At 42.8% G+C, this 18485-nt stretch overlaps 2 protein-coding genes and 2 long non-coding RNA genes across 6 annotated transcripts in view; 2 read left to right on the top strand and 2 right to left on the bottom strand.

Moving 5' to 3' along the window:
• The window catches only part of LOC310839926 (homeobox protein Hox-D3-like), a gene marked incomplete at its 5' end in the record, with an annotated part of 116435 nt that overhangs the window by 11226 nt on the left and 86724 nt on the right, over positions 1-18485 (bottom strand). The window contains one exon of one of the 3 annotated variants that reach the window (XM_083729010.1): positions 5216-5320. The exons of the other annotated variants lie outside the window; for them this stretch is intronic. Of the gene's footprint in view, positions 1-5215; positions 5321-18485 lie in introns of those variants that run through there. 3 annotated transcript variants of the gene reach the window in all.
• Positions 1-18485, top strand: part of LOC310840022 — a 141317-nt gene that overhangs the window by 37221 nt on the left and 85611 nt on the right. The gene's annotated exons all lie outside the window — the stretch shown is intronic.
• LOC310840004 lies at positions 6014-9952 on the top strand. Its single transcript, XR_014561747.1, has 3 exons — positions 6014-6707; positions 6997-7131; positions 9707-9952. It is a non-coding gene; the product is annotated as an uncharacterized lncRNA (long non-coding RNA).
• HOXC5 (homeobox C5) overlaps positions 13078-18485 on the bottom strand; it is a 74145-nt gene continuing 68737 nt past the window's right edge. The window contains exon 3 of the mRNA XM_083729082.1: positions 13078-13293. The gene's annotated coding sequence lies outside the window, so the exon portion shown is untranslated. The remainder of the gene's footprint in view (positions 13294-18485) is intronic.

Genomic DNA, 18485 nt, shown 5'->3' with positions numbered 1-18485 from the left:
AGATAGATAGATGATATAGATGATAGATAGATAGATAGATAGATAGATAGATAGATAGATAGATAGATATAGATAGATATAGATGATAGATAGATAGATAGATAGATAGATAGATAGATAGATAGATAGATAGATAGATATAGATAGAGTCTAGCAGTTCTGGTTGAATAATATTCTCACCACAATATATTCATTAGCTATGCACTTAGGACTGGGGAGCACATAAAAGTTGTAATCTCCTTAGCAGATATTTCAAAAACCCAACTAAGATGGTTATCATTCACTTAAAAAGAAACATGTTTTACCTATAGAAACTATGTAGGTTTTTTCTGCCCAGGGACGCAGGTGGCGCTGTGGGTTAAAGCCTCAGCGCCTAGGACTTGCCGATCGAAAGGTCGGCGGTTCGAATCCCTGCGGTGGGGTGCGCTCCCGCTGCTCGGTCCCAGCGCCTGCCAACCTAGCAGTTCGAAAGCACCTCCGGGTGCAAGTAGATAAATAGGGACCGCTTACCAGCGGGAAGGTAAACGGCGTTTCCGTGTGCGGTTCTGGCTCGCCAGAGCAGCGATGTCACGCTGGCCACGTGACCCGGAAGTGTCTCCGGACAGCGCTGGCCCCTGGCCTCTTAAGTGAGATGGGCGCACAACCCCAGAGTCTGGCAAGACTGGCCCGTACGGGCAGGGGTACCTTTACCTTTACCTTTATAAAGTAAACCTGCCTCCCTGTTGCAAAGTTCTGGCCAGTGAGTACAAAGTTTGTCAAGCACTTGGCGATTAAAAAAAGGAAAAAAAAAGTTTTATTTAAGTGTAATACTATTTTATTCAAAACATTTATAACATCAAGGCTGCAATCCTACACACACTTATTTAGGAGTCTGGCCTGCTAAACTGAATGTGGTTTACTTCTATGTAGACATGCATGGGGTTATACTGTAAATGGCTATTATTAAGAGATATTTTAAAATTCATTGCATTGGTGTTTTTGCTGTTCCTCACTCACTTACAGGGCTCGCTGGCGAAGCCTCCCAGTGGCGTAGCATGGGTTGTCAGCACCCGGGGCAAGGCAAGTAATTTGCACCCCCTAACCCGTGGATTTGTGCCCCCTAACCCGTGGATTTGCGCCCCCTAACCCATGGATTTGCACCCCCTAACACCCAGATGTTGCGCCCGGTGTGGCCGGCCCCCCCTGCATGCCCCACGCTACGCCACTGAAGCCTCCCATTCCAAAATGTTGGGCAAGAAGGAGACAGGCCTGCCTGGGAGTCACACCGATTTCAAGAGAACTTAAATTCCAAGTATAATGTTAACAGGAAAACAGTGATAGCCTTAAGGACTGTCCATCCTAAAGCCAGCCACAGCTTTAAACTCTGTTCTCTCCTTGTTGTGCTGTGTTCTTTATTAGCCAATACAAAATTCCCCTTTTCATCACAACTTTTCTGCCTGTTGCTCCATTGTCATATTTTATGGAAGGTACCTAAGAAGGGTTGTTGTTGTTTTACTACAGTAGGTGGGACTTTTGTCACTAGCTTGAGAGGGTACAGTTTGTTTTGCTTTGTTTTTTCTTGGTTAAAAAACAGCCAAGAAAATCTGGATCAAATCTTATTCAACCCTCCAAGCAGTAGCATGCTGATTCTGCTAAATCCTTGATGCGGAGTGGGGGGAGGGGCTTGCCATAGGTTACTCAAGGGTATGGGACTCAAAAGTAGTCACCTTATTCTATTTAATATATTTCTTTGGTGGATCTAATAAGAATGCTGGGCATTTAAATATAACATGATTCAAACTAAATTCTTTGACTCTTCTTCAAAAAAATCAGAATTGGATTAAAAACCAACATCCTCCCCAACCCTCACATTGTTCCTCTAAAATTAATTGTGGATGGAGCTGTTAATGATAAATATATGTAATGGCTCTGCAGTTAATCATTCTGCTATTTCTATGTCATGTCTCTCAAGTTTCAGGACAGGGAAGCAGAACTTGTGGTTCTTGAGGTCAGTAGTGCCCGGATTTGAAGCCATTAGCTATATTTATTTCTTAAAGGTCTGAGTCACATGGTCCACCCAAATCTATCTGTCCAGCAGTCCGTATTCAATACCTAGGTAGACGTCTCTGGAAGCTCAGAAGCAAGGCATTATGGCAGGTGTGGTCAACCCTTGTTGTTTGTTCCCACCTACTGATAGCCACAGACAGACTTCCTCTTGACATGGCAGCAACTTTTAGCTACAACACCTGCTCTCCATGAACTTCTCTATTTTTTTCTGAAAGCCAACTGAACTAATGGCCATTGCACCATCTTGTGGCAGTGAGTTCCACATGTTAATTGGAAATTGCGGGAAGAAGTAGCCCAGGACACCAAACCTCCCCTTTTCGGACCCCCTGAAACAGCTACCCCGTGGCCCTTGCCTTCAAAGAATCACCATGCTTTTGAATTCAAGGCAACACATTTTTAATCCTCTTATCCCTGCAAGAAATTTCAAGCCCCCGGTGAAAGGATCGGGAAGATCCATACATCCTAATGTATGCAGCATTCTTTTCCTGCCACCCTCTTACAGAAACACACTGTTTTGAGGAAATATTTGCATTTCTGCTACTGGAAGCTGATTGGGGTTTTTTGTTTGTTTGTTTGTTGTTTTGTTTTGTTTTTTGCAAATTAATAGAGACAGACTAATTTTTAAAAACCAGATGACTTCATTTTAGTTGTCTTTTTGAAACTATTTCGGCGGGGGAGTTCTCTTCTTGCTTATTCGCGCACGGTCTACAACTTTTCTTTTTCGTATGTCGACTTTTGCGGGCATCCCGGACAGTTAGCTGAGGATTTCAAATAAGGCGTTGTAAATAGGGTATTATACCCACCTACGCGGCTCCTCTCCTCACGCACCGATCCAGGCCCCCATTGCAAATCCTTTCTTTACACGGAGGAGTTCGTTACAGAGTCCAGTTCATTCCCTATCTCAGTACTTAGCGCGCTAACAAAACTTAGTTTAATAGGAATGGGTGGGAAATACCTATTTTTTTAAAAGAAGATATATTGTTTTAATGAAACACAGTTTTATATTAGGCTTTTACTTTGGTTCTATTTGTTGATGATTTTCAGTTCTAGAACTTTGCCAACAAACTGGTAAGCATTTTTATTTGGGGGGGGGGGGGGACGGTGGTTTAGCTTGCATGGCTTCGATAGAACTACTCGGGGTCTTATGCATTCGCATAAACGCAAGAAGCTTTTGCTAAGAGATTGTGTGTGTGTGTGTGTGTGTGTGTGTGTGTGTGTATACGCGCGTGTAAGCATACCCTTATCGGTATTTGGTGCCGAGTCACCACAAGCATCTATCCACTCAGTCATTCCCACCCCCACCCCCCCACTACAAATCTCATGGCCAACCGGGGGGGGAATATATATAGGGCACAATCCAACAAAGTATTGAAGCTGGAAGGCTGGGTTTCTATGAGGCTAAGCGCGTTTAATTCTGAACTGGGCTGTGGCCGTTCTGTTTAGGAACCGAGTTAATTTTGTTGAGATGACTGCCCCGATGCTAAACTTGGAGGTAAAGGTCCCACTGATAACTGTGCAAAAGGGGCCTTACTTCCAAGCAAATGCATGTTTTAAGGTGGTGGTGACTGACAGCTGCCCATCATTCAAATGGATTGGATGACCCAACTATTGAGAAGCAGGCTGGATGAAACATATATCAACGGGAATTTGCATTTGGAAGTAGAGTCCGTTGAAATCAAGGCTGCAATCAAGCCTTAGATGAGTCCCGTTGGAATCCACAGGACCGTTAGTTTCCAAGCAAATGTACGGAAGGAGCCCAGCGCTAAAGTCGCAGGTTAATTTAGCTGTGGACGAAATGAAGGAAATGCCACCGAACTGACGCGCTGAAGGTTGGGGGATTTAGTTCTGGCCTGAAATTCAGGTCCATCTTAAACCATTTTTCCTCTAGAGAAGTTTCAACGGGACTTGCTTGCAAACGGTTTCAAACGTAGTTATATATCTGTGTTCAAACTGCCTCCTTCTATACCCCCCAAATATGTGATTATTATAAAGGAGACTTTTTTCTTTACTTTTTTGGGTACTGCGGGTAATTCGTGCTATTTTGAACCTTGGTTTTGAAGGGGGATAACCCCCTGGTTTCTCTGCAGCATAAACCACGCGATAAAACAAAACAGAACAGAAACAAAAAAAAACCAAAAACTTTCCCTCTCTGGGAAATTAGCATGATATTATCAGTCCCATAATGCTTTATCTTGTAGACAAATATGGGCATCCCACAGTCCCATACAGTATGCAATGGGCTCCTCGTTTATCTATTTATTATTTAGCTATTTCGGTCCATTCATTTCAAGAGAATGCTGTAGGCTTGGGAGTGCTTGGCAGGCAAGTCACGTTATGCAAATCTAGGCTTGATGATTCTGCAGTATCCTTAAAAAAAAAACAAACCAAAAAAGCCACGCCACCACTATTGCTTGTATATTTAACGATTTTTTAAGGGGGGGGGCGTCTCAACAGCATTTAGGGTGGAAGGGTAAGGGAGGGCAGAACCAATAATGCAATGTCTCCCCCCACCCACCCCAGCAGAAGAAAGGAGTCCTAATTTCTCTGAGATTTAACACGATGCGAGTTAGAACCGGCTCCTTCCATATTCGCCCCTCAGACCCCCGCCCCAATCCAGGTTAGCAACAAAGAAAGATCGGGTGGGGAAAGGAGGGTGATGAAAGTGGTGGGGTGGTTGGGGTTTTTTTTGTGTGCTTCTAAGCCCCTCTTCTCCTTTTGTCTGAAGACCCTCGTGTGGGCGCTCTCCGTGCGTTGTTACAGATACACACGCGCACATATGAAATGCAAATATTATACATTATTATATGTGCCTGTTACGCAACCCCCACGCGCACCTACACAAATATATATATATATTTATATATAGTATCTATAATCAATTAGATCCCTGATTCCTGCTCATCCAAAAGCAAATCGGGGTGTTGATTTTTTTTTTTTAAGGTTCAATTATAAACGATTTTGCACTAGAGAAGATGAGAGAGAGAGAGAGAGAGAGAGAGAGAGAGAGAGAGAGAGAGAGAAGCATTTGGAATAGTCACACTTGTCAAGTGAGACCATCTTTTAGCTCTCAGAAGCAGCAAATCCATGTGAACTCTGGGTGAACCAAGATTGAAGCAATAAATCATCGCTACAAAAGCCGGCTGCTGCATACGAGTTCCAGACCCCTTACCTTTAACGCTTTCACGGGCGAAGACTGAAAAGCAGAGCTACAAAAGTTCACATCTCTGCGCGTAGCCTAAACAAGGAGGGGGGGGAGGGGGACTGTGCATCTAGGGGGCTAGGCGGGGAAGGAGGCTTTTTTTGAGGGGGGAGGGGGGTCGTTGTTGAAGAGTAGGGGTGGTATTGGCTTAATAGTAGCAGATTATGCTGCTTTGAGTGGTGGTTAGGAGCGGTGGGGTAAAGAGGGGAGGGCTCGGTGCTCGGAAGGGAGACGGGGACGTAATCGAACGTCATTCAACAAAGACAAGGGATGAGAAAGAATCGGATGGGGAATGCGGGGCGGGGGGGGAGGGAGGGAGGGAGAGAAGAGGCCGATTAAGGGAAAGGAAACCGGACAGCATACGTGAATCTGGGGGAGGTGGGGGAGATTGCACCATCCCCCCCCATTTTTTATTTTTTTATTTTTAAAAATGGAAATGCATGGATAAAATCTTGAATGATCAATGGGCCCATTCATTTGGAGACGGTTCGCAGGGCATCAAGGCCGCCATCCTATGCGCTGGGAGCGAGCACGGCTGATTCCTGGAGGACTTCCTTCCGAGGAAACATGCCGCTGCAACACACACACACACCCCGGAATTGTAGAACAGTTCCGTGGGGGGTTGAATCTATGTCCGGAGAAGAGCCTAGCGGTCTGCCTCAACTCCCTGCCTCAACTCCCTTATATATCATATAGGCGATCTTGTGCATAAGTTCCCCACTCACTCACTCAAATAAATAAATAAATAAATAAATAAATCCCACACACACCAAGTGACTCCCCCGTTTGAAACTAAAGCACAGCTAGGAGATTTGGGGTGAGGGTGGTGTGTGGGAGAGAAAAAGTTTCACGCACATGCAGGCGAGGCGCACACACATCTCTATAGTTGACTAATCTATTATGACAAACAATATGATGGATATAGTTTATGTTAATCGCCATGCCCTTTCCTCTAGAATTTAACTGTAAGTTAATGGACACCGGAAACTAGAATTCTACATGGCTTGCTAATGGGTTTAGGTATTAGCAAGTTCTAACGATGCATACAAATGCAGTTGTCTCTGTAGGCTGTCTTAAGATTTATGGCTCTTTTGCCTTCTGTAGCTGTAAACAAGGGGGGGGGGGGGAGAGAAGAGAAAGAGAGAGAAAAGGGAAAGAAATCCCAGCCCCTGTGCAATTTAGCACCTCCAAGGAGCCGTTTCTTTCACTTTCTTCCTTTATTTAAAGAAATACCCCAGGTTGTGGGAGGGAGTTTTGACTCCGTCTGCAACTTTCCTCGCCCCCCCCTCCCTACTAAAATGCTCGTCTGTTGGGCTTCATTATGTTCTTACGTTCCCCTTGCCCACGCTTCTATCAAGGGGGACAAGACACTGAAACCCACTTAGAAAGTCATAATGGCCATAATAAAGACTCCGCTGCAAACGGGGTTTCGACTCCTACTCGACGGCGATGAAGGATGATTGTGGGTTCAGGTTCTACCGGGAGGGAGGGAAGGATGGGGTGGGGGTGAGGAGCGGTTGTTAGAGAGGAAAGTTTCGGGGAGGGTGGGAAGAAAAAGACCCCCCCCCCTTAAAACACATAACAACAACTACTGCAACAATAACAACAAGCCGACCCTGCAAACTCTAACAAAGGAACAATGAACCTTTGCATCTCGTGGTGTCTGGGGTGGGGGAGTTAAGAATGTAACTTTGTATGATTTAAACCGCCCCCTCCCTTCCCGATTCATTTCTGTTGGATGTCTTCCACAGGACCCGAAACCACGAAGATCTCGCTTAGTTTGGCTGGGGAAGGAAGAGGAGGAGGAAGAGGAGGAAGAGAAGAAGAAGAAGAACGCCGTGTGTGTACCCAAAGGAAAAAATATACCGGGGTGTCTCTATCGGAAGGTAAAATTGCCAAATACATAACGCAGTTATCTAGGTGAGGGGAGAGATGCTTAGCTGAAGCCTTTTCCCGTAGCTTCAGTTTCGCGCCTGCGTCTTTTTCCAGGGTTGCAAGTCGGTTGCCCAAGCCTGGTCGATCCGTTGGACAGAGGAACAAAATAAGGACGCATATATCGAAATTATTTCATTGATGAGTATATTGTTTTGTGGAATGCATTATTATTATTATTATTGTTATTATTATTATTATTAGGATGGGCCCAGGGTGGGGAGAAGATCCAGGAAGGTCTAAAAGAAGAAGAAATTAGTAGGGAATTGATTGTGTTTGCTTCGAGACGGGTGGGAACCGCTTGCGAAGGTTTTCTCTGTCTTTGGGCGTGCTGTTGATAATCTAGCAACGGGGTGAAAACGTTCTCTCGGAAGCAGAACCCAAAGTTCGCAAGTTGATAAAAAAAAAAGAAGGGGAATTAACCGGCCTGCTCCCTTCCGCAGGGTTTATTAGCCTTCCGCACTCGCGCACCAACCGTCTCCAGCAAATTTATATTTAGCCAGGCCTCTAATGTATGTTTCAGCGGCGAGAAAAACAATCAAATCCTTTTCATCGATGTGTAGCTTCGCTTTAACTTGGATTTAAAACATCGTTTAGCCTCTGCTTACATTTAGAAGCGCGTGGGCGCTTTTTTAAAAAAATCGCTGTTCCATCCTATCTTCACTTCCAAATTAACTTATAGGGGTGTTTTTTGAGAGGGAGGGCAGAGTTATGAGGCATTTGATCAAAGCGATTTACATCGACCGGACCGCTTGACGGCATTGCCAGGATCTTATCTGAGATCTGATCTTTAACATGACCAATGCAATATTCTTTGCGTTCCCGTCCGGGGATTGTTTCCTTATCATAATCGCTTATTGACAAGAAACGGAATTAGTTTTCATTTATGTTTAACACATTACTTTTTTAATTTTATTTTTTTTAAAGGGGGGAGCGTAATGATTTCTAGAGATGGTGGGATTCATGTCAGAGGAGTTCGTTTGCTAGCCAAAGTTATGTCTTTGTCACATAATGTATGCTAGATATTTGCAGGAGTGCACCACGAATACAACCTTTAATGTGCTAAAGGGAAGGAAGGAAGGAGAGAGAGAGAGAGAGAGAGAGAAGGAAAGAAGGAAAAAAGAAAGAAAGAAAGAAAGAAAGAAAGAAAGAAAGAAAGAAAGAAAGAAAGAAAGAAAGAAAGAAAGAAGTCTAATTCTATGCATCTTTACTGGCAAGAAAGTCCCACTAAGTTCAGTGGAGCTTACTGACTCCCAAGTAAGAGACTTTGCTGCCTCCCTAGATATTTTATTTTTTAAAAAATTCTTCATTCTTCTTCCAAGCAACTAGTTACTCTATTTTTAAGTTAAACTCAGGAGCCCAGGAACCTAACACGCTGGATTTCAAATGATGGCAAAAATTAAAATGCCCTTTGCAGCATACATTTATGTTAAAGAGAGGGGGTAGGCAGGGCCTCCCTCGTTTCTAGAAGTTGGGGGAGATGGCCGGTGTGGTTTTTCGATGAAATGCAAGATTTTCAAAAACTGAAATGCCCTATTGGCTGAACTGCACCTGCTGATCGCAGGGATGCTGCCCGTACTGGCGGTGCTCTGATCCAGAAAGGGACTGAAGCATAAATCGTGGAAGCAAAAGTCTCCTTTCCGAGTGTCCTAAAAGAAGGTCTAACTTTAACCTGGCACACACACCCCCTTCCGCGAATCCCCGCGCCCCAACGATGTATTTAACATTTACAAACTAAGAGGACATCTTCAAGATCACTTAAAGCAGATTAAATTATGCCTGAGTGAGTCGGACCCTACGCGCTCCCTGTGTAAAACCTTGTAAAATACCTCGCTGGGCCAGGACGATCCTAGGAAAAAAATTAAGTGGATCGTGCGAGAATGAAAGTCAGACCACCTCAAACAGAACACTCTGTTTTGGGAGATCCATAAAATACACTTCGTGTTTACAGATTAACTGCGCGATCCTAGGCTTGCTTACTCCGAAGTAAATCCTGCTGTGTTCTCCTAACTTCCTTCCAGGAAAGTGGGCGTCGGACTGCAGTTGCTATATCTATCTATCTATCTATCTATCTATCTATCTATCTATCTATCTATCTATCTATCATCTATCTATCCATCCATCCATCCATCCCAAAACAGAGTAAAAACAAACAATTATTGAACCAAAAATAAGAAAAAAAAGGGGTCTGGGGCTAGGCTGGTTATTCCAGTCACTTGAAACGAGCCTGCATTGCTTGGAACGCTCGCTTTGAGAATAATAAAATATTTAAAACTCCAAGTCAACCTTTTTCCTATTTATTGCCGTGTATAATTCAACATTATCGCGTATTAATAAGCCAATAATGATAATCTCTATAGGAAAAGCATGCTAGCTGGGCCGCTTTTATGGCCGCCCTTATCCTTTCTAATGACCTTTGGCTCAGCAGAGTAATAACTCATTACGGAATGAGCAATTGTCTGGAGTGCCTTAAATACCTCTCTCTCTCTCTCTCCCTCCCTCCCCCTCTACACGCCGGACACTTCCAAGAAGAGGTACTGTGTGTGAGAGTGTATGATGGAATCGTCTTCCCTGTCTTGAGACAGCTTGGAGGGAAAGGAAGAGGAGGAAGGGCCACAAAAATAGTCTTCTTCAGTTCCCTGTGCAGCTGTGCCATAGAAGAAGCCAGAGGACTTCTTGGTGATAAAGGTGCTGTTCACCTGGTTTTTCTGGATCTTGACATGTTATGCTCCCCTGGCTTTTTTGGCAACAGCCACTCCCAAGTAGCAGCACCCACTGTTGACAAATTAAATAATTAAATAAATAAATGATGCTGCCATCATGACAATGGCCTATGATCAAGCCACAAAATGCCATCGTGAAGCGAGGCGCTATCCTGCAAACACACACCCATCTTCCCAGTGTATAAAATCCATATAGTAGGACAGGCCCATGTCCAATTGTGACTCACTTCGCAATGGCGTTCTGAAGAGAGATGCGATAAAGACCACAGGCTGTTGCGATGAAGGTAGTAGTGGTGTTGGCAGTAGAGCAGAACAACAATACTACTCCAAGCAAAATACACTCTCAGTCTCACCTTCATCTTTATTATATTGTATCATATCATATATTGTATCATATCATAATTTAAAGCAGCAATGCTGGAATTTGAACCCGAGCTCATCCAGTCCAGTTGGAAGAGGCTGAGTCAGGCAAGGTAGCTATGCAGATGAAAGGGTTGGGTGGTGGTGCATGTGGAGATGGGATTTATTGTAAAGTTATAGGATGTACTTCATTGCCTTCCCCTCATTTGTATTGGTGTAAAAAAAACCTGAACTTTTAAGGAAATTAAATCCAATTGCCTTGTAAGATATGCAAAACTGAAATGTGCTTTTCTTTTCTTTTAACTCCTTGTTGAAAGATGTTAGTCTTTTTAAAGATGAAGTATTTTAAAATTGTTTCCAATTACCGTATATTAAAGACAAATTGAAAAGCAAAACATAGTCTTAGTAGTGTTCTGTTCACCCTGCCCATCCCTTTCAGGATTTCAGATCTCAATCCTATGTGTACACACCCAAAACAGAAAGAGAGACCTGAGCTCAGGCCTTATAGATTTGCCTTAAACGCTTTGAATGCAGACATGGTTTTCCTAGGGAAATCAAAGTGATTTGCTTAGGTGAGGCTATGAGTCCCCCCCCCCTTTTTTTTGGAAAACATGTATTTTGTATAAAAACAGTAAACAAAATAGCCCACCAACAACTGTCCACCCTCTACATATGGCTAAAGTCCTCCCCAGATAATTTTATAGGAAGTCAAATACCTTGCTGTGACAGAAAATCATAAACATTTCTGAATATCTGATATGCATAGAAACCGATCTTGATTAAAAACCTATGCTATTCTCTCTAACCCAAATGAAAGCAAATAAGAAAAACATGGGATTAATGTATGGCTAGGTGGCTATTGCCCCCATGGTATCCTGAACATCAGTGTCCCTCAGACTTGGTGACTAAAAGTATTGGGACTGAAAATGTTGGGTGCATGGACATTTAAGCTGTAAGTAATCACAATACGTAAGGCTGTAGAACATATTTACTGCTTACACAGTGCAGATGTTAAAGCAGGTGTCTTAACATGCAGCCCCCACACCTTACATTATTTTTAGTGCATGTGGAGTTAACTCTTTTGCTACTACAGTACTGGATAGGAATGGATAACAGATGCATAAACCCATAGAGGGAATAGTTAAATTGCCAGTTTATAAATAGTGGGTCAAAGGGAGGATAGAGTGTCCTTCTCAGTGAACATGGGGAGTTTTGACTCCAGCACCTAAGAAAATTTGCCTCTGTGTCATTCCAGTGTTTTCATGCAGTACAGCATTAGTCCCAGAGAATGACTGAAACAGAAGATCACTGCACAGAATTCAGCTGGTGAAACTGACTAAGCTTTCAAGCAACACGCTATCTTTGATCAGAAATGAGAATCAGAAAGCAAAATGAAAATGAAGTCTCACGTCCATTTTTTAGACCCTATGTAGGGTCCATAGTATTTTTTTATTTTAAGGTGCAACATGGAAGAACTTTTAAGTGTACATTTATAAAAGCAATGGTTGAATTCAGCAAACATGAGTATGTCAAAGGTAAATCCATCCGGCACCTCTAATTCACTGGGGCTCTTTGGACTATATTTGGGGGCAAACTTGGATTGCTGCTGTGTAAAGTGTGAAAGATCCCTAGTATGTAATTAAGATTCATGGAAAGCAATGCAAATATTGCCAGTGACTGGATGTTGCCAATGAACAAGAAGTTGGCAAAACAATGCAAATATTTCAAGATGCTTCAGGAAAATAATGGCTTGCCCATAAGTAATGACAATATTTCATCGACAGAGAATCTGATACACACACAATACATCTGATATCTATTTGCACAAGCAATTCGGCACAATGACTTTTCATCCAGCACCCGCAGAGTGTGGCCGCACTGGCCTTGCCAGAAACTGAAACTCGGCCAGTGATTATGGGCTGCTCTCATTGTGGGCTGAGGAACAGTGAGCCAAACACAACCCAACTTGTGTGCATGCTGATTGAGTTCTGTGAACTCAGCACACAGCACCAAACTTTGATATTTTCACAACTGAAGCAAAAGTTCAGAATGACATCCTTAAAGAAAAAAGATTGACACATAGACATGAAGGCTGGAAGGAGGAATCTACTGGCCTAAAGCAACTACTTCATGCCTCATTTTGGTAAAGTCAAACCTGCTAACAACTGCAGAGGCAGAAATGTAGGCTAGGATGGTCATTCTGGTGCATGGACTCTATAAGCTAGAGTGTCTTATTGGCTTCATAGTTCTTGCCAATGATTGATGTATTCTAGTATGTGTGAGATTTCAACAACTATCAAGCCTCCCAAAGACATACATCAGTAGTGTTAATGAAAGGAGGGCATACTTAAAATATACCACATGTAGAAGATGGTCGTTCAGCTGCTCTGAAATGTTCACAAAGCATAACCCACATCACAAACATCATCCCATTTCACCACCTGCTGAAGTGCTCATGCAGCCTGGTGCTGAGATCTCGCTGTTCATCCCACTGTTTTTCGAATTCAACAAGGTTGTAAATTCTATGCCAAGTTCATTACAAGTTTATTATCTTAGCTGTAGCCATAACAACAACATAATACAAGGAACAATGCACAGGATAAAGGGGGTGTACAAAAGCAGTATTGTACACATCCAGTTCACATGGCACCCTTTTGACAATGGATGACATTAAATTTTACTAAATCTTCCCTAGGGTTAGCTATCATATATAAAAAAGTAAAAACATTATGTAGGTAGACAACTCTTAAGTATTACCCCAAAAATGCCTGTTTCAGGATGACTGACCCATACTGAGTCTTCTGCTTCATATCCAAGTGACCATCTACAGCTCCAGGTTTACTCATAAAGTACTTGTATAGAATTATTCCTCATTGAGAAGGTCAGTTCTGTAGTTGAGTTCCCAGGCCAATCTTTTGAGTGATGTAAGCTCCCATCCAGGAGCCTCATCCTTTTTTCCCCCCAGTCAAGGATCCAAGGATGCAAAGGAACGTCTTGGTAGAAGTGCTGCGCTTGTGATACACATGGATGTTCCTACAACAAAATATGACCAACATCAAACATTATTTAGCCTCACCTGCATAGCTGCTATTGGGACATTTTGTCAAATACTGTCACACATCCTAAGACTGGTAAAAGGGTGCATGCAAAAAATCACACTTAAAAAAATTAGATTCATTAATGCAGAATGATTCCATGTTGGGTTTCCACACTAATGGAGACGTACTCCATCCATAAACATTCAAAAAGCAGGGAGGAGAGAAACCACAACAACAATACTTTGGCAAAACAGAGCAAGAAAGTGAATTTGAGTGGGTTATAGGATAGCAAACACACACTAAGTGATTCTGAATTAGTCTCTTCTCTGAAACTATATGCTAAAAGTTCATATTTTAGTATCCTGACAGTCATTTTCACATATAAACTACCAGTATATAACACCAATACACATATACCTACATCTTTGACATCCTAGGCATTTAGAAAACACACTGTAGAAGCAGATGTGTAAAAACAACAGAACTGGCAATACATAACTGTATTGATCACATCCCGCCGAGGCTAGGAAATGTCAAGAACCAATTTCTAAGGATCAACATATTCTGTTCAACTGAAGTTACTTTTAATCAAAGGGCACTGAGGCCTTTTCGTATCACACCCATGGGGAAAATACCAGCGCCTGTTGGTTCAGCAGCTTAAAGAATTGCAGTGCAGGTAAATATTTTCTGAGGCCAATAAGCAAAACAAAGGATATCTAACACTGCCCAGGATCATGTGTAATCGAACACTTTGCAAGCACCAAGGCCATTGCAAATTTATGCAGGGCACTGCTTGGTTAATACCAGCATGTTAATTTGCTAGCTTGCTATGGTCATACGTCAACCCTCTTCAAGAAACTATGGTGGCAGCATTGAAAAGTACAGGACAGGGAGCCCCTATTCATTCTGATTTATTGGTGACAAAACAAATTCATTAGGGCTCGATCATCAAAGAGCCTACATCTTAAAAAGCTGGCTAAGGTGTAGAGCTTTTAAAGGCCCACTCTGTCAAAGAGAAATGAAAGGAAATTGGCATGAAGGGAATCAGCTATTCACCCTGAGATGTGGGTTGTGTTTTCATTCCTTGCATGCTAATATCACAACTACTTGGTTTGTGGCAGAATATAAAGAAAATAACAGCACTTCTGCATTGGGAAAGCTATTCTTGTGGGTGGCTTTCAACACAGTGGTTTTCCAAACAATGGACACAATTCAGGTCCTTTCAAATCTATGGGAGCTTTGGCTTCTGTGGAAGATGGGATTGTACCCAATATCACCACAAGTTTTCTACACCTGTCTTGCCTGAAATTTCCCATCAGGTGTATGGCAGTACTCAGTTGGATTGACACGGGAGGACCATGTTTGTGTGTGTGTGTGTGTGTGTGTGTACTTTGCCATATCTATAGGCTCTAAACCCCTAGAACAATAATGTAGAAAGGAGGTGTGGAATTTCAAAATAAAATGAAAATGAACTAACAAGTACCAAACATCCTCTAGTCTCATATTTTGGATTGAAAGCAGCAATTTAATGGGTGGTACATAGAAAAACACATCGTGGAGTATTGACCTTATTTTGATCCTGTTTGGTGCCATTGCTTCTCCTAGCTACTGCCGCTGCATCAATAATATCCCTTCCCCCACCTAGTTACTGCTTCTTTCTTCTTAAACACAAGCATGATTCCAGCCAATGAGAGATCACACAGCGAGTTGGATACCATTATGATCCTGCATAGTGACATCACCAAGGGCAAATTCCATTGAGAGAGTGGAAGGGACAATATAAATGAAATCACATTTGGTGGGGGGGATTTGTTTTATAATATTTCTACACCTCTTACATTAAAAGAAATTTACAAAAGCAAAGTACATATTAAACCAATATCACAGACAAAGGTACAGTTTTTTCTGGGGGGGGGGGGACACAGGGGTACGCATACCCCTAAACATTTTGTGAATCTAAGTTTGGCCTCATTGAGGGGCAGTATTTCAATATGAGTAGGAAAATGAGAGTCCTCCTAAACAGTTTTTTTAGGGGGGGAAACGCTGGGTTTTCAACAAAACTGAGGCATTTTTAAACATTGCTGAATATGTTTCTAAAAAATAATAATAACTGTGAGTAGTTTGGCTCAGACCTAACATCATCGGGCCAAGTGGAAAGGGGAATTTTAGAAATTCCTGCTTCCCTAGATTCCTGATTATAGTGCAGATGCAGGCTAGAAACTGACTTCACTTCCCATCAAGAACAAATATTACAAATGGCTGACTAACCAACTTGCTACATGGACACTGCAGTAAATTAATACTTGATAAATGGCCACCCATGTTCATTCCTAGATAGAAGTTGTCCTCTCCCTTCGTGAACTGGATTTGAAAGATAATGGGTTTGAGACCAGATCTCAGTTTCATCCTCAGTTCCCAATTTGATGCCTTCTCTGTCTACCTACCCCTTCTGGAGCCTGGGTTGCTAATTGGGGGGGGGGGTCCTTCTATGAACCTTGATTTATGGATACGGACATACTAATTTCGGGTAGGTAGCTGTGTTGGTCTGACGCAGTCGAAATAAAAATTTTAAAAATCTGAAGAAGTGTGCATACACACAAAAACTTATACCAGAACAAACTTAGCTGGTCTATAAGGTGCTACTGGACAGTTTTTTAAATTTTATTTTGACATACGGTACAAATGTTATTCAAGTTCAGCTTCTCTTCATCCCATTTGCTGCTTTAACAAAACTACACACACCACTACAGAGGGTCGCCTACACAACCTCCTAAGTGCAGCCAGTCATAAGCCACATCTACACTCTGCATATAAAGCACTCTCATACCGCTTGCAAGAGGCAGGGCTTCCCCCAAAGAATCCTGGGAAATGTAGTTTGTTAAGGGTTCTGAGAGCTTTTAGGAGATTCCTATTCTCCTCCCAGAGCCCACAATTCCCAGAATTCCCTGGGACGAGGGATTGATTGTTAAATTACACTGGGGGTTGTAGTTCTGTGAGGGGAGTAAAGAAAGGTAAAGGTAAAGGACACCTGACAGTTAAGTGCAGTCATGAACAACTCTGTGGTTGCGGCACTCATCTCACTTTACAGGCCGAGGGAGCCGACGTTTGCCCGCAGACAGTTTTTCTGGATCACGTGACCAGCATGACTAAGCAATTTCTGGGGAAACCAGAGCAGTGCACAGAAATGCCATTTATCTTTCCGCCGGAGCTGTACCTATTTATCTACTTGCACTGGTGTGCTTTCAAACTGCTAGGTGGGCAGGAGCTGGGACTGAGCAACTGGAGCTCACCCCGTCATGGGGATTCGAACCGCCAACCTTCTGATCGGCAAGCCCTAGGCTTAGTGGTTTAGACCACAGCGCCACCCGCATCCCTGTTGTGAGGGGAGTAGAGATCTCTTAATAACTTTTGGCACTAACAACTGTTCCCAGGATTCTTTGAAAGAGGCCATGGCTGTGGTATGATAGTGTTTGAAATGAATAATGTAGATAGGACTCTAGACCTGTAGGAATGTTTGATTTCTCACTCCTGATCTATCCTTAGTTTGCAGTGAAATGAATAATCTCACTAAAATCAGTAGGGCTAACCGGGGATAAATTTCCTAAAGATCACAGTATAACACCTTAGGGTGTGTTCTCCTTCTTTAAAAAATAAATAAATCCAATTTATTTATCCTATTTTGCCTTTTTCCTCCAAGGACCTTAGAACAGTTGACATGGGCTTACTCTATTTTAGTGTGGGGCAGTGTGTGGGGCAGTGTGGGGCAGGAAAGGCCACCAGTGAAACTTTCAGCTATACAGTGGTACCTTGGGTTACATACGCTTCAGGTTACAGACTCCGCTAACCCAGAAATAGTACCTCGGGTTAAGAACTTTGCTTCAGGATGAGAACAGAAATTGTGCTCCGGCAGCGCGGCGGCAGCAGGAGGCCCCATTAGCTAAAGTGATGTTTCAGGTTAAGAACAGTTACAGGTTAAGAACGGACCTCCGGAACGAATTAAGTACTTAACCCGAGGTACCACTGTACAGTGAACTGAAATTGGATCCTAATTCAAGTACAGCTATCCACTACACCAGTATTATTATTATTTATCTTTTCAGATGTGGACTGTGTATACATTTCCATTTACTCTGCATCCAGGCACTCCCACTGCTGGTTTGGGGAGTGGTGTACATATGCCATTAGCCACAATGCATTTCTTATGAAAAACTGTTTTGATGCATTTGTCTCCCAACCAAATTGAGAAAAAGAATGGCCTTGCTGCATTTTACATGGCAATGTGTACAACAGCCACCGATTCCACCTTTGATGACAACCCAACAAGGAACCAGCTTCTAATTTCATCTGATTTGCTCCTTTCACTGAGAACATGGACATAACCCACACCATAGATCAGACCAAATTGGTTCCACAGCTATTTCCCCCTTGCCATAGAAAGACAGAGATTGTAGTTCTGTATATACCATCCTTCAGAAGGTTTTTCCAAGTGGGAAAATCTCAGGCTTCTTCCGGTCAATCTGCATGACTGCTAGTGTGGTGCAAAACCTCTATAAGTTAATAGATGGGACCTGCAGAAAGCAGGTCCCATTTCTGTTCAGTGTTCCAGTCAGTTAGTCAAGCCTTCTTCCAGGATATTCCATTCCACCAACACCACCTCCATTGTCAATTCCCCCGACAACAGCCAACCAGAAAGTGTTCTGAGCTGTTTTTTTGGAGGAAAGGGTCCCCCTTAGATTTCTTATAAAAATGTTGTGTAGAGCTCCAAACCTTGGAGTACCCTGAAGTCTGGTGATACCTCCCACCTGTCTCAATACTGTCATTTTGGCTACATGAAATCCACACTCATATAACTGAGTTTACTATTACTATAAGAAGCTAATGCCGATTATTAATTGCATTTACCAGTATATCTCACCTTCTCTCCAAGGAGCTCAAGGTGGTGTACACTCCTCATTGAATCCTGTGAGGTAGAGTAGGCCGAGAGGCAATGACTGGCTCAAGGTTATCCACTGAGCTTCATGACCAAGATTTGAACCCCAGTCTCCCAGGTGCTAGTCCGACTCTCTAACCACTACACCACACACTGGCTCACATAATGTGTATGTACAGGCATCTCAAACTTTAACTAGTTTAAAAGTTGTGCCCCTTCCTTCTCCCAGGGAATCTTAGAACATGTATCTTCAACCT

The sequence above is a fragment of the Podarcis gaigeae genome (genome assembly GCF_964106915.1).
Source record: "Podarcis gaigeae genome assembly, chromosome: 2".
In the NCBI taxonomy this organism is placed as follows: Eukaryota; Metazoa; Chordata; class Lepidosauria; order Squamata; family Lacertidae; genus Podarcis; species Podarcis gaigeae.
Note: the sequence above shows the minus strand (reverse complement) of the source record. Positions and strands in the feature narration are given on the sequence as shown.